This window comes from Lipotes vexillifer, unplaced genomic scaffold (assembly GCF_000442215.2).
Source record: "Lipotes vexillifer unplaced genomic scaffold, Lipotes_vexillifer_v1.1 scaffold472, whole genome shotgun sequence".
Classification (NCBI taxonomy): Eukaryota; Metazoa; Chordata; class Mammalia; order Artiodactyla; family Lipotidae; genus Lipotes; species Lipotes vexillifer.
Genome location: NW_006797698.1, coordinates 2,800,575 through 2,814,990, shown reverse-complemented (window position 1 = coordinate 2,814,990; position 14,416 = coordinate 2,800,575). Strand labels below are relative to the sequence as shown.

The 14,416-nt window shown below is 41.7% G+C and overlaps 1 protein-coding gene across 1 annotated transcript in view; it reads right to left on the bottom strand.

Moving 5' to 3' along the window:
* The window catches only part of ZNF777 (zinc finger protein 777), a 24,555-nt gene extending 24,130 nt beyond the window's left edge, over positions 1-425 (bottom strand). Inside the window, exon 1 of the mRNA XM_007469854.1 lies at positions 387-425. The gene's annotated coding sequence lies outside the window, so the exon portion shown is untranslated. The remainder of the gene's footprint in view (positions 1-386) is intronic.
* Positions 426-14,416: the final 13,991 nt, after the last annotated feature.

Sequence of the window (14,416 nt, the reverse complement as noted above, 5' to 3'; positions counted from 1 at the left end):
CGCCCCGGCCGCGAGCTGGGCCCCGGCCCTCAGCACCGGCCCCTCAGCGGCCGCGGCTGCGACCCCGGCTCCGGCCCCGGCCCCGGCTGCGAGCTGCGCTGCCGTCCCGGCGCCTCTTCAGCAGGGGAGCTGCACAGCAGCTGCCATGTTGATACAAACTGCATCCTGGGAGGCATGTCCCTCTCAGGCCGTTTAAAGAGAAACACTCCGAGGCTCGTCGGAGGCTGCAGGAACCCAGACAGCTCCATCTACAGCCGGTAGGAGCGAACAGTGTCGAGCGAGCAGCCAGGCGGCGACGGACACGCCCTGAGCCCCGGGCCAGCCCGTCGTGCCGCCCGGGCCGAACCGCTTGGGCCTCCTACCCCCCGGGGCCCCCGGCCTCTCACCTGGGGTCCTCGCCTCCTCGGGCACCCTAGGGCGAGACCCGGAGGCAGGAGAATGGAGGAGAAATAACAGCGCGCGGCCGAGGCGACGTGCTGGGGTCTGGAGGCGGCTTGATTGGCTCCGACAGCCTTCCAACCGCCGGATCCCCCCGCTCCTCTCAAACCCAGAACCCGGGTCGTTCCCTTTCAAAACCTGTGCTCACAAAGGGATCTAAAAAACCCGTCACACTAAAGAAAGCCCGGAGTTCATGTGACCGGCTCCGTGCAGCCCGGGTTCCAGGGGAGCAAGGGGGTTGGGTGCTTTTGTGAAACGCCCGAGTGTTGTTTTCGACCTGAAAGGACAGAATGCCGACTGGGGCTGGAGGGGGCAGACCCGGCGTCTGGGAGGAAACTGAGGCCGGGGGCGGGGTGGGGGGGGGAGTGACTTGTTTACCCCAAGTTGCTCCTTCGGTCCCTTGTAGGAATGCTCTTTCTAACCAGCAGAGCGATCCCAAAAGGAATGGGAGAGCCTGGAGCTGGCGACTCCCTTTCCTGGACGGGTTCACTTATACACATTTTTAGGGAGTACGTACAAGGTGGCATGAACGGGTAATGACCTGAAAAAGAAAGTATAAGCAGGCCTCCTGGTTACAAGTGATGAAAACCCAACTGGAATGAACTTAAGGAGAGACAAAGGTAGACTATATTTGTTCATCTAAAGGCACGGGGGTGGGGGTGGGGGGGTGGTCCCTCCCGGGGCACTTGCCCTGGGAGGCAGCAGGAGCAAGATTTGGTCTGCTGTCGGCTCAGATCTCTCTTTAAAAATGGAAAGTAACGGGTAGAGAGAAGGCCGGGGCCACCCAATCCTTTCCCTTCCCTTCGGGGTGCTTCTCCTACCACGTGTCAGTAAACAGTGCATACCACTGATTTTGGTATTTTAAATTTTTATGTGGATGATGTAATTCAGTCCATATCCTGTTGGAACTTGCTTTTTTTCGTACATCATTATGTTTTTGAGATAGAGTCATGTTTAAACAAGCATATCTGGCTCATTCGTTTTAACCACTGTATAGTATTTCATTGACTAAATAAACTCCAGTTTACTTTCCATTCTCCAGAGGGGAATCTGCATAAATGTCTCTTTGCCCACCGTGCAGAGCTGCTCTCAGAGGGACACGGAGACGCTCAGTACTGGGGACAGGAGTGCTTTCATCTTCCCTGGGCTCCCCAAAGTGCTCACCAAAGAGAGGGGGCCAAGTGGCACTCCCACCAGCAGTGCCTAGGTCCTGTTTTCACATCCTTGCCAACACTTACTGATAATGGACTTAAAACCTTTGCCAGCAGGATGAGTGTGAAATGGCAGTTCATTATTTTACTTTTTATTTATATTTGTATTTCCCTGATTATTAAGGAAGTTGAACATCTTTTCTTATTTACGAGAGATTTGGTTTCTTCCTCTGTGAATTTTCTCTTCATATCCTTTGCCAGTATTTCTGTTGTGAAGGCTTTTTCTTATTGGCTTATAGGTGTTTAAAATCATATTCCGGACATTAATTCGATCACCAGACGCTTAAGGTGATTGCTGATAGGACTGCATTTAAGTTTCCCATCTTACTTACCATAGTTGTTTTCTGTGTTCCAGGCATTCAATGACACTTTTTTCTTTGGCCTGCTTTTGGATTATTATTTTTTTTTTTTAGTAATTCTGTTTTCATCACTCACTTATTATACATCATTTTTAATGGTTGCTCTACATTTTACAATATACATCTTTAATTTTCAACAGCCTGCTTCACATAAATTATACTACTCCACCTGTGGCGCTTTAACCTCACAGGAATTTATCCACCATCCTTTGTGCTGTTGTAAGCATACATTTTATGTTTCTAGATGTTACCATCTCATAATACATTGTTGGCTGTGCACATGGCAAATATCTTCTCCCAGTCTGTCTCTTGTCTTAACATTTTTCATGGTAATATATGTTGCACAAACATTTATTTTTAAGTATAATCAAATTTAGTACTTTTACTTTTAGGGTTTGCACTTTTATTTTTTGTTTGTTTTCTTCCCTACCCAATGCCTTAAGATATGCCTCAATTTTTTATTCTAAGATGTTTACAGTTTAGCTTTTACACAGTTAGATCTTTAATCTAGAATTGATTCTTTTAGCTTTTAATACAAGTTGCATCTTTACTGAGATATAATTCACATAGCATTAAATCCATCCATTTAAAGTGTACAGTTCAGTGGTTTATTATGCTCACAGAGTTATGCAACCATCACTATAACCTAAGTTTAGGATATTTCCATCACTCCCAAAAGAAACCCTGTACCTAGTAGCAGTCATTCCCCATTCACCTCTAGCCACTCCCACTCAGCCCTAGGTAACCACTAATCCACTTTCCGTCTCTACAGATTTGCCTATTTTGGACATTTCAAATAAACAGAATCATATAATATGTGGTCAGTTGTTACTGGCTTCTTTTACTCACATAACGTTTTTTAAGGTTCATCCATGTTGTAGCATGAGTAGTATATCATTCCTTGTTACTTCATTGTATGGATAGACCCAATTTTATTTATCAGCTCATCACTTGATAGACATTTGGATTTTTTCCCACTCTTTGACGATTATCAAAAATGCTGCTGTGAACATTTGTGTACAGATTTTTGTGTGGATGGATATTTTCATTTCTCTTGAGTGGAATTCTAAGAGTGGAATTGCTGGGCCAACTATTTAATATATATTTTTATATATTGCTTTACAGTGTTGTGTTTCTGCTGTACAATGAAGTGAATCAGCTATATGTATATCTAAGGAGCTGCTAAATTGTTTTTCCAAAGAAGCTGCACCACTTCTCATTCCCACCCGCAGTGTAAGAGGGTTCCAATTTCTCCACATCCTCACCAACACTGATTCTCTTTCTTATTATAGCCAGCTATGGGTGTGCAGTGGTATCTCACCGTGGTGTTTTTATTTATTTATTTGTTTGTTTGTTTTGTTTGTTTTTGTGGCACGCGGGCCTCTCACTGTTGTGGCCTCTCCCATTGCGGAGCACAGGCTCCGGACGCGCAGGCTCAGCGGCCATGGCTCACGGGCCCAGCAGCTCCACAGCATGTGGGATCTTCCCGGACCGGGACACGAACCTGTGTCCCCTGCATTGGCAGGTGGACTCAACCACTGCGCCACCAGGGAAGCCCATCTCACCGTGGTTTTGATTTACATTTCCTTAATGGCTAATGATGTTGAGCATCTTTTTATGTGCATATTGGTCATTTGTATGTCTTCTTTGGAGCCATGTCTATTCAGAACTTTGCCCATTACAATTTTTTTAAATTGTGGTAAAATACACATAACATAAAATTTACCATTTTAACCATTTTTAAGTGTACCTTTCAGAGTCAGTATATACATTCACATTGTTGTATAGCCAATCTCCAGAACTCTTTTGATGTTGCAGAACCAAAACTCCATCCCCATCAATTACTCCGCATTTCCCCAGCTCCAGCTCTGGGCACTACCATTCTTCTTTCTGTCTCTATGAATCTGACTATTCTAGGTACCTTATATAAGTAGAATCATACACTATTTGTCTTTTTGTGACTGGTTTATTTTACTTAGTATAATATCAGTCATCAAGATTCATCCGTGTTGTAGCATGTGTCACAATTTTCTTCCACTTTAGAGGTGAGTAATATTCCATTGTGTGTATAGATCATACTTTGCTGATCCATTCCTCCGTGGAGGGACACTTGGGTTGCTGCCACCTTATGGCTATTGTGAGTCATGCTGCTATGACCATGGCTGCACAAATATCTCTTTGAGACCCTGCTTTCAATTCTTTAGGGGTATATACTCAGAAGCTGAATTGCTGGATCATAATGGGTTCTATTTTTAATGTTTTGAGGAACCATCATAATGTTTTCCACAGCAGCTGCACCAGTATACTTTCCTACCAACAGTGCTCAATGGGTCCAGTTTCTCCACATCTTCACCAACACTTATCATTTTCTGTTTGTTTTGTTTTGTTTCGATAGTAGCCATTCTAACAGATGTGAGGTGGTATCTGATGGTGCTTTTGATTTGCATTTCCCTAATGATCAGTGATGCTGAGCATTCCTTCTTGTGCTATTGGCCATTTGTATATCTGCTTTGGAGAAATGTGTATTCAAATCCTTTGCTCACTTTTGAATCACTTTTAAAAAATTGTTTGCCTATTTTAAAATTGGGTTGTAAAAGTACTATATATATTCTAGGTACAGGTCCCTCATCAAATATAATATTCACAAATATTTTCTCCCATTCTGTAGGTTTTATGTTCACTTTATTGAAAGGGTCTTTTTTTTTTTTTTTTTTTTTTGCCGTATGTGGGCCTCTCACTGTTGTGGCCTCTCCCATTGTGGAGCACAGGCTCCGGACGAGCAGGCTCAACGGCCATGGCTCACGGGCCCAGCCGCTCCACAGCACGTGGGATCCTCCCAGACCGGGGCACGAACCCGTATCCCCTGCATCGGCAGGCGGACTCCCAACCACTGCGCCACCAGGGAAGCCCTGAAAGGGTCTTTTGAATCACAAAATGTTTTAATTTTGAGGAAATTCAATTTACCTATTTTTTCTTTTGTTGTTTGTTTTTCTGGTGTCATATCTAAACAACCATTGCCTCATCCAAGGACATGGAGGCTTATACCCATTTTTCTTCTAAGAGTTTTATAGTTTTGGCTCTTACATTCAGGTCTGTGACTCATTTTCAGTTAATTTTTGTGCAAATTGTGAGGCAAGAGTCCAACATCATACCTGTGTATGTGGAAGTCCAGTTGTCCCAGCACCATTTGTTAAGAAGACCATTTTTTTACCCCCATTGAATTGTCTTGGTACTTTTGTCAAAATAATCAATTGACCATATAAATGTGAGAATTTATTTTAATTCTATTCCATTGATCTATATCTTATCTTTATACCAGTACACACTGTTTTGATTACTGTCACTTTGTAGTAGGTTTCAAAATCAGGAAGTGTGAGTCCTTCAGCTTTGTTCTTTTCTTTCAAGATTGTTTTGGGCTACTCAGAATCCCTTGAACTTCTATGTGAATTTTAGAATGAGCTTATCAATTTCTGGAAATAAGCCATCTGGAATTTTGATGGAACCCAGAAGTCAACTCATCAGCTAATATCCCGTAAGAGGCTCCTAGGTTAACTAATCTATGATGATTCTTTTCAGATGAATGTAAGATGAGAAATCCAGTATTAATAATTTTGGATTTTCTTTTTGTTTTAATTTAATTTATTTATACAGCAGTTTCCTATTAGTCATCCATTTCATACACATCAGTGTATACATGTCAGTCCCAATCGCTCAATTCATCACACCATCACCCCACACCCCATGGCTTTCCCCCATTGGTGTCCATACGTTTGATCTCTACATCTGTGTCTCAGTTTCTGCCCTGCAAACTGGTTCATCTGTACCATTTTTCTAGGTTCCACATATATGCGTTAATATACAATATTTGTTTTTCTCTTTCTGACTTACTTCACTCTGTATGACAGTCTCTGGATCCATCCATGTCTCTACAAATGACCCAATTTCATTCCTTTTTATGGCTGAGTAATATTCCATTTTATATATGTACCACATCTTCTTTATCCATTCGTCTGTCAGTGGACATTTAGGTTGCTTCCATGACCTGGCTATTGTAAATAGGGCTGAAATGAACATTGAGTGCATGTGTCTTTTTGAATTATAGTTTTCTCTGGGTATATGCCCAGGAGTGGGATTGCTGGATCATATGGTAATTCTATTTTTAGTTTTTTAAGGAACTTCCATACTGTTCTCCATAGTGGCTGTATCAATTTACATTCCCACCAACAGTGCAGGAGGGTTCCCTTTTCTCCACACCCTCTCCAGCATTTGTTGTTTGTAGGTTTTCTGATGATGCCCATTCTAACTGGTGTGAGGTGATACCTCATTGTAGTTTTGATTTGCATTTCTCTAATAATTAGTGATGCAGAGCAGCTTGTCATGTGCCTCTTGGCCATCTGTATGTTTTCTTTGGAGAAATGTGTGTTTAGGTCTTCTACCCATTTTTGTATTGGATTGTTTGTTTTTTTAATATTGAGCTTCATGAGCTGTTTATATATTTTGGAGATTAATCCTTTGTCCATTGATTCGTTTGCAAATATTTTCTCCCATTCTGAGGGTTGTCTTTTCGTCTTATTTGTGGTTTCCTTTGCTGTGCAAAAGCTTTTTTTTTTTTTGCGGTGCGCAGGCCTCTCACTGCTGTGGCCTCTCCCATTGCAGAGCACAGGCTCCGGACGCGCAGGCTCAGCGGCCATGGCTCACGGGCCCAGCCGCTCCGTGGCACGTGGGATCCTCCCGGACTGGGGCGCGAACCCGCGTCCCCTGCATCGGCAGGCGGACTCTCAACCACTGCACCACCAGGGAAGCCTTGTGCAAAAGCTTTTAAGTTTCATTAGGTCCCATTAATTCATTTTTGTCTTTATTTCCATTACTCTAGGAGGTGGATCAAAAAAGATATTGCTGTGATTTATGTCAAAGAGTGTTCTTTAATCCATTTTGAGTTTATTTTTGTGTATGGTGTTAGGGAGTGTTCTAATTTCATTCTTTTACATGTAGCTGTCCAGTTTTCCCAGCACCACTTATTGAAGAGACTGTCTTTTCTCCATTGTATATCCTTGCCTCGTTTGTCATAGATTAGTTGACCACGGTGCGTGGGTTTATCTCTAGGCTTTCTATCTTGTTCCCTTGATCTATGTTTCTGTTTTTGTGCCAGTACCATATTGCCTTGATTACTGTAGCTTTGTAGTATAGTCTGAAGTCAGTGAGTCTGATTCCTCCAGCTCTGTTTTTTTCCCTCAAGACTGCTTTGGCTATTCGGGGTCTTTTGTGTCTCCATACAAATTTAAGACTTTTTGTTCTAGTTCCATAAAAAATGCCATTGGTAATTTGATAGGGATTGTATTGAATCTGTAGATTGCTTTGGTCATTGTATTGAATCTGTAGATTGCTTATAGTCATTTTCACAATATTGATTCTTCCAATCCAAGAACACGGTATATCTCTCCATCTGTTGGTATCATCTTCAATTTCTTTCATCAGTGTCTTATAGTTTTCTACATACAGATCTTTTGTCTCCCTCAGTAGGTTTATTCCTAGGTATTTTATTCTTTTTGTTGCAGTGGTAAATGGGAGTGTTTCCTTAATTTCTCTTCCAGATTTTTCATCATTAGTGTATAGGAATGCAAGAGATTTCTGTGCATTAATTTTGTATCCTGCAACTTTACCAGATTCATTGGTTAGCTCTAGTAGTTTTCTGGTGGCATCATTAGGATCCTCTATGTATAGTATCATGTCATCTGCCAACAGTGACAGTTATACTTCTTCTTGTCCAATTTATATTCCTTTTATTTCTTTTTCTTCTCTGATTGCCGTGGCTGGGACTTCCAAAACTGTGTTGAATAATGTGGTGAGAGGGGACATCCTTGTCTTGTTCTTGATCTTAGAGGAAATGCTTTCAGTTTTTCACCATTGAGAATGATGTTTGCTGTGGGTTTGTCATATATGGCCTTTATTATGTTGAGGTAGGTTCCCGCTATGCCCACTTTCTGAAGAGTTTTTATCATAAATGGGTGTTGAATTTTGCCAAAAGCTTTTTCTGAATCTATTGAGATGATCATATGGTTTTTATTCTTCAATTTGTTAATATGTCGTATCACATTGATTGATTTGCATATACTGAAGAATCCTTGCATCCCTAGGATAAATCTCACTTGATCATGGTGTATGATCCTTTTAATGTGTTGTTGGATTCTGTTTGCTAGTATTTTGTTGAGGATTTTTGCATCTATATTCATCAGTGATATTGGTCTATAATTTTTTTTTGTAGTATCTTTGTCTGGCTTTGGTATCAGGGTGATGGTGGCCTCATAGAATGAGTTTGGGAGTGTTCCTTCCTATGCAATTTTTTGGAAGAGTTTGAGAAGGATGGGTGTTAGCTATTCTCTAAAATGTTTGATAGAATTCACCTGTGAAGCCATCTGGTCCTGGACTTTTGTTTGTTGGAAGAATTTGAATCACAGTTTCATTACTTGTGATTTGTCTGTTCATAATTTCTATTTCTTCCTGGTTCAATCTTGGAAGGTTATACCTTTCTAAGAATTTGTCCATTTCTTCCAGGTTGTCCGTTTTATTGGCATAGAGTTGCTTGTAGTAGTCTCTTAGGATGCTTTGTATTTCTGCGGTGTCTGTTGTAACTTCTTTTTCATTTCTAATTTTATTGATTTGAGTCCTCTCCCTCTTTTTTCTGATGAGTCTGGCTAATGGTTTATCAATTTTGTTTATCTTCTCAAAGAACCAGCTTTTAGTTTTACTGAGCCTTGCTATTGATTTCTTTGTTTCTATTTCATTTATTTCTGCTCTGATCTTTATGATTTCTTTCCTTCTGCTAACTTTGGGTTTTGTTTGTTCTTCTTTCTCTAGCTCCTTTAGGTTTAAAGTTAGATTGTTTATTTGAGATTTTTCTTGTTTCTTGAGGTAGGCTTGTATAGCTATAAACTTCCCTCTTAGAACTGTTTTTGCCACATCCCGTAGGTTTTGGATCATTGTGTTTTCATTGTCATTTGTCTCTAGGTTTTTTTTTTTTGTCTTTTTGTGATACACAGTCCTCTCACTGTTGTGGTCTCTCCCGCTGCAGAGCACAGGCTCTGGATGCGCAGGCTCAGCCGCCATGGCCCACGGGCCCAGCCACTCTGCAGCATGTGGGATCTTCCCAGACCAGGGCACGAACCTGTGTCCCCTGCATCGGCAGGTGGACCCTCAACCACTGCGCCACCAGCGAAGCCCTCTCTAGGTATTTTTTGCTTTCCTCTTTGATTTCTTCAGCAATCTCTTGGTTATTTAGTAACGTATTGTTTAGCCTCCATGTGTTTGTGTTTTTTATGTTTTTTCCCCTGTAATTGATTTCTAATCTCATAGCGTTGTGGTCAGAAAAGATGCTTGATATGATTTCAGTTTTCTTCAATTTACTGAGGCTTGATTTGTGACTCAAGATGTGATCTATCCTGGAGAATGTTCCGTGCGCACTTGAGAAGAAAGTGTAATCTGCTGTTTTTGGATGGAATGTCCTATAAATATCAATTAAATCTATCTGGTCTATTGTGTCATTTAAAGCTTGTGTTTCCTTATTAATTTTCTGTTTGGATGCTTTGTCCTTTGGTGTAAGTGAGGTGTTAAAGTCCCCCACTATTATTGTGTTACTGTCGATTTCCTCTTTTATAGCTGTTCACAGTTGCCTTATGTATTTAGGTGCTCCTATGTTGGGTGCATATCTATTTATAATTGTTATATCTTCTTGGATTGATCCCTTGATCATTATGTAGTGTCCTTCTTTGTCTCTTGTAACATTCTTTATTTTAAATCCTATTTTATCTGATATGAGTATTGGTACTCCAGCTTTCTTTGATTTCCATTTGCGTGGAATATCTTTTTCCATCCCCTCGCGTTCAGTCTGTATGTGTCCCTAGTGGGTCTCTTGTAGACAACTCATATATATGAGTCTTGTTTTTGTATCCATTCAGCAAGCCTGTGTCTTTTGGTTGGAGCTTCTAATCCATTCACGTTTGAGGTAATTATCGATATGTATGTTCCTATTACCATTTTCTTAATTGTTTTTGGTTTGTTTTTGTAGCTCCTTTTCTTCTCTTGTGTTTCCCACGTAGAGAAGTTCCTTTAGCATTTGTTGTAGACTTGGTTTGGTGGTGCTGACTAGCTTTTGCTAGTCTGTAAAACTTTTGATTTCTCCATCGAATCTGAATGAGATCCTTGCTGGGTAGAGTAATCTTGGTTGTGGGTTCTTCCCTTTCATCACTTTAAGTATATCACGACACTCCCTTCTGTCTTGTAGAGTTTCTGCTGAGAAATCAGCTGTTAACCTTATGGGAGTTCCCTTGTATGTTATTTGTCGTTTTTCCCTTGCTGCTTTCAATAGTTTTTCTTTGTCTTTAAGTTTTGCCAATTTGATTATTATATGTGTTGGCATGTTTCTCCTTGGGTTTAACCTGTATGGGACTCTCTGAGCTTTGTGGTCTTGGGTGGCTATTTCCTTTCCCGTGTTAGGGAAATTTTCGACTATAATCTCTTCAAATATTTTCTCACGTCCTTTCTCTCTCTCTTTTCCTTCTGGGACACCTATAATGCGACTCTTGTTGCATTTAATGTTGTCCCAGAGGTCTCTTAGGCTGTCTTCATTTCTTTTCATTCTTTTTTCTTTATTCTGTTCCGCAGCAGTGAATTCCACCATTCTGTCTTCCAGGTCACTTATCCGTTCTTCTGCCTCAGTTATTCTGCTATTGATTCCTTCTAGTGTAGTTTTCGTTTCAGTTAATTGTATTGTTCATCCCTATCTGTTTGTTCTTTAATTCTTCTAGGTCTGGATCGAGGTCCTGGATCATCTTCACTATCATTATTCTGAATTCTTTTTCTGGAAGGTTTCCTATCTCCACTTCATTTAGTTGTTTTTCTGGGATTTTATCTTGTTCCTTCATCTGGTACATAGCCCTCAGCCTTTTCATCTTGTCTATCTTTCTGTGAATGTGGTTTTTGTTCCACAGCCTGAAAGATTGTAGTTCTTCTTGCTTCTGCTGTCTGCCCTCTGGTGGATGAGGCTATCTAAGAGGCTTGTGCAAGTTTCCTGATGGGAGAGACTGGTGGTGGGTAGAGCTGGCTGTTGCTCTGGTGGGCAGAGCTCAGTAAAACTTTAATCGGCTTGTCTGCTGATGGGCGGTGCTGGGTCCCCTCCCTGTTGGTTGTTTGGCCTGAGGTGACCCAACCCTGGAGCCTTCCTGGGCTCTTTGGTGGGGCTAATGGCTGACTCTGGGAGGGCTCACACCAAGGAGTACTTCCCAGAACTTCTGCTGCCAGTGTCCTTGTCCTCATGGTGAGACAGAGCCACCCCCCCGCCTCTGCAGGAGACCCTCCAACACTAGCAGGTTCAATCTTCTATGGAGTCACTGCTCCTTCCCTGTGGGTCCCGACGTACACACTACTTTGTGTGTGCCCTCCAAGAGTGGAGTCTCTGTTTCCCCTAGTCCTGTCGAAGTCCTGCAATCAAATCCCGCTAGCCTTCAAAGTCTGATTCTCTAGGAATTCCTCCTCCCGTTGCCGGACCCCCAGGTTTGGAAGCCTGACGTGGGGCTCAGAATCTTCACTCCAGTGGGTGGACTTCTGTGGTATAAGTGTTCTCCCATTTGTGAGTCACCCACCCAGCAGTTATGGGTTTTAATTTTATTGTGATTGCACCGCTCCTACCATCTCATTGTGGCTTCTCCTTTGTCTGGATGTGGGGTATCTTTTTTGGTGAGTTCCATTGTCTTCCTGTTGATGATTGTTCAGCAGTTAGTTGTGATTCCGGTGTTCTCGCAAGAGGGAGTGAGAGCACGTCCTTCTACTCTGACATCTTGAACCAATCTCGCTGGATTTTCTTGTTACCAAAATAAAATGAAAGACTTCACTCACCAGGATAATTAATTAACTGATTGGAGTCTATTTATCTTCCTTTGTCTTGTAGACTATGTAAAAAGTGGAAAAATAAAATGTATCTTCCATTTGACGTATTTAATATGAATTTAGTTCTATAATTGCATATACTTTTGCTATATTTTCTCCCTCAATATTACCAGCTGTATATTTGACACATTAATATTAAATATTGTGTAATCAGTTGAAGTTTTTTGTTATGAACTTACTACAATAGGAATTGTTCCAAGAAACGAACATGTAAGGTAGTATTAAAATGTGAGCAAAATGTTATTAAAATGGTTCCTAAATAAATGGTTATTGTCTTTAAAAAACATTTTGGGGCTTCCCTGGTGGCGCAGTGGTTGAGAGTCCACCTGCTGATGCAGGGGACACGGGTTTGTGCCCCGGTCCGGGAAGATCCCACATGCTGCGGAGCGGCTAGGCCTGTGAGCCATGGCCGCTGAGCCTGCGCGTCCGGAGCCTGTGCTCCGCAACGGGAGAGGCCACAACAATGAGAGGCCCGCATACCGCAAAAGAAAAAAGAAAAACATTTTGTATATCATCTTATTCTTTATTTCTAATTTTATTGCATTGTGAGTATAAAAAGTGATCTGAATAAAATTGGTTATTTGGAATTTGTTATAATTTGCTTTACAGCCAGTTTTTGTAAATATTCCATGTATATTTGAAAAGAACATAGAAATCTCTAATTGTTTGGATAACATTAAATATGCTTTTCAGATTTTCTATATTCTTACTAATTTTTGTCCGTTTTATCAATTACAGAGAAAGAGGTATATAGAAGCATTCCATTGTGGTTTTTTTCAATTTTTTCCTCATAATTCTGTCATTTTTTGCTTTATATATTTTGAGATCATGCTGTTAGCTACATTATATCATACTTTTTTTCACAATATAATGACCTTTTTATCCTAGTAATAGTTTTTGCTTTAAAGCCTGTTTTGTCCAATGGTGTTACTATGCCAGCTTTCTTTTGGTTAGTGTTTGCTGGTGTGTCTTTTTTTTCCCTCCCAATTCTTTACTTTACTCTATACTGTGTCCTTAAGTTTTAGATATCTCTTGTAAACAGCATGTGACAGAATGTCAAGTGTCTTTTTGCCCTTGTCTGGGAATTGAGGCTAAGGCCCAGAGCTGAGGACAAAAGGCATAACCTACCCCATGTTTTGATTTTGTGTGGCCAGAAGGCATGGGAACTGTCACTTACCTACAGAGCTTACTAGGAGGCACCACTCTAGAACTGACATGCCCGCCCCCCTACCCCTGCATAAAGAGACTAGAGAGAACAGGTTTCTGGGCCGTCCCTCCCTTTCCACGACACGAGAGAGTTCTTGGTCCTCTTTTGTGGATCCCAGAAGTATGGCTCAGTACCCTTTGCAGTCTCCCTCTTCCATTACAGGGAAGAAGAGGAGGGTGCTTGATCCATGTCCCCTGTAGGTGTGGGCACACTGGAACGTGGAAACAGACAGTTTTTAACATAGGGATTTCTGAAGGCTTAAAAACATCACCAGGAAGACACTAGGCTACTCCCTCCCCATTCCAGTTCCCCTCAACCTCTGATGGTGCAGTATACCACCCAAGCAGCTTCCTTGCTTTCTTGTAAAGAGCATGGGGGTTGGGGGAGGGGCAGGGACTCTGCGGTGCCCACATCCCACAGGCCCACATGGCCACAGGCCACTTGATGGGTGCCTACCTCTGGGAAGAACTAGGGACAGAAATTTCTAGTTACCCCTCTGGGAGTGAGTCTCAGTGTCAGAGTGGGGCAGAGTGAAGCTGAGCACTACCCCAAGGTAACCTCACATACTGCCTACCTGGAAACCACCATAGCAGCAGAGGCCCACTGTCCCAGGTGGGACCCAGCGATGGGAGGGCTCCAATCAACACAGACAACCACGTCCTCCTTCACCTCCTTTTTGAACGCTCCATGCTTTGGCCAAAAGTGAGGCTTTGCAAAAGCCTAAGTTAGAGTGTGGGTGAAGGAAGCTTGGAAGACCAGAGAGAAAAACGAGGAAGGGTTTGAAAAGCAGACCACATGCCCTCTTCACCTCAAGCCGCTAGTGCCCCAGACAGATGTAGCCTGAACTGGAGTGGAGAGGACCCCAGCTCTGACTGAGTTCAAACGCAGTTCAGACTGAGGCTGAAATGAGACTCTCTGACAACAGAAAGTGATGAAACATTTTGGAATTTCAAAAAGATGTCATTATTGTACTGAATAACCGGTAAGAAAACAAGGGTTGACATAACACAATTATGGGGCAGTCATGGGAGAAAGGGAAACTATTTTATGTTTATGCCCCAATGAATTAATGTTTCTCATAAAACTTCATAGAGCTGGATTTTTGTTTAGTTTTATAGTCTGACAATTTGTCTTTCAACTGGAGAGCTTATTTTCTTTATATTTATTGTGAATATAGATATATATGGATTTTTTTCTATCATCTTATTTTGTGATCTTTATTTACTGTAACTTTGCTTCTTTCCCCCTTTCCCTTCCTTCTG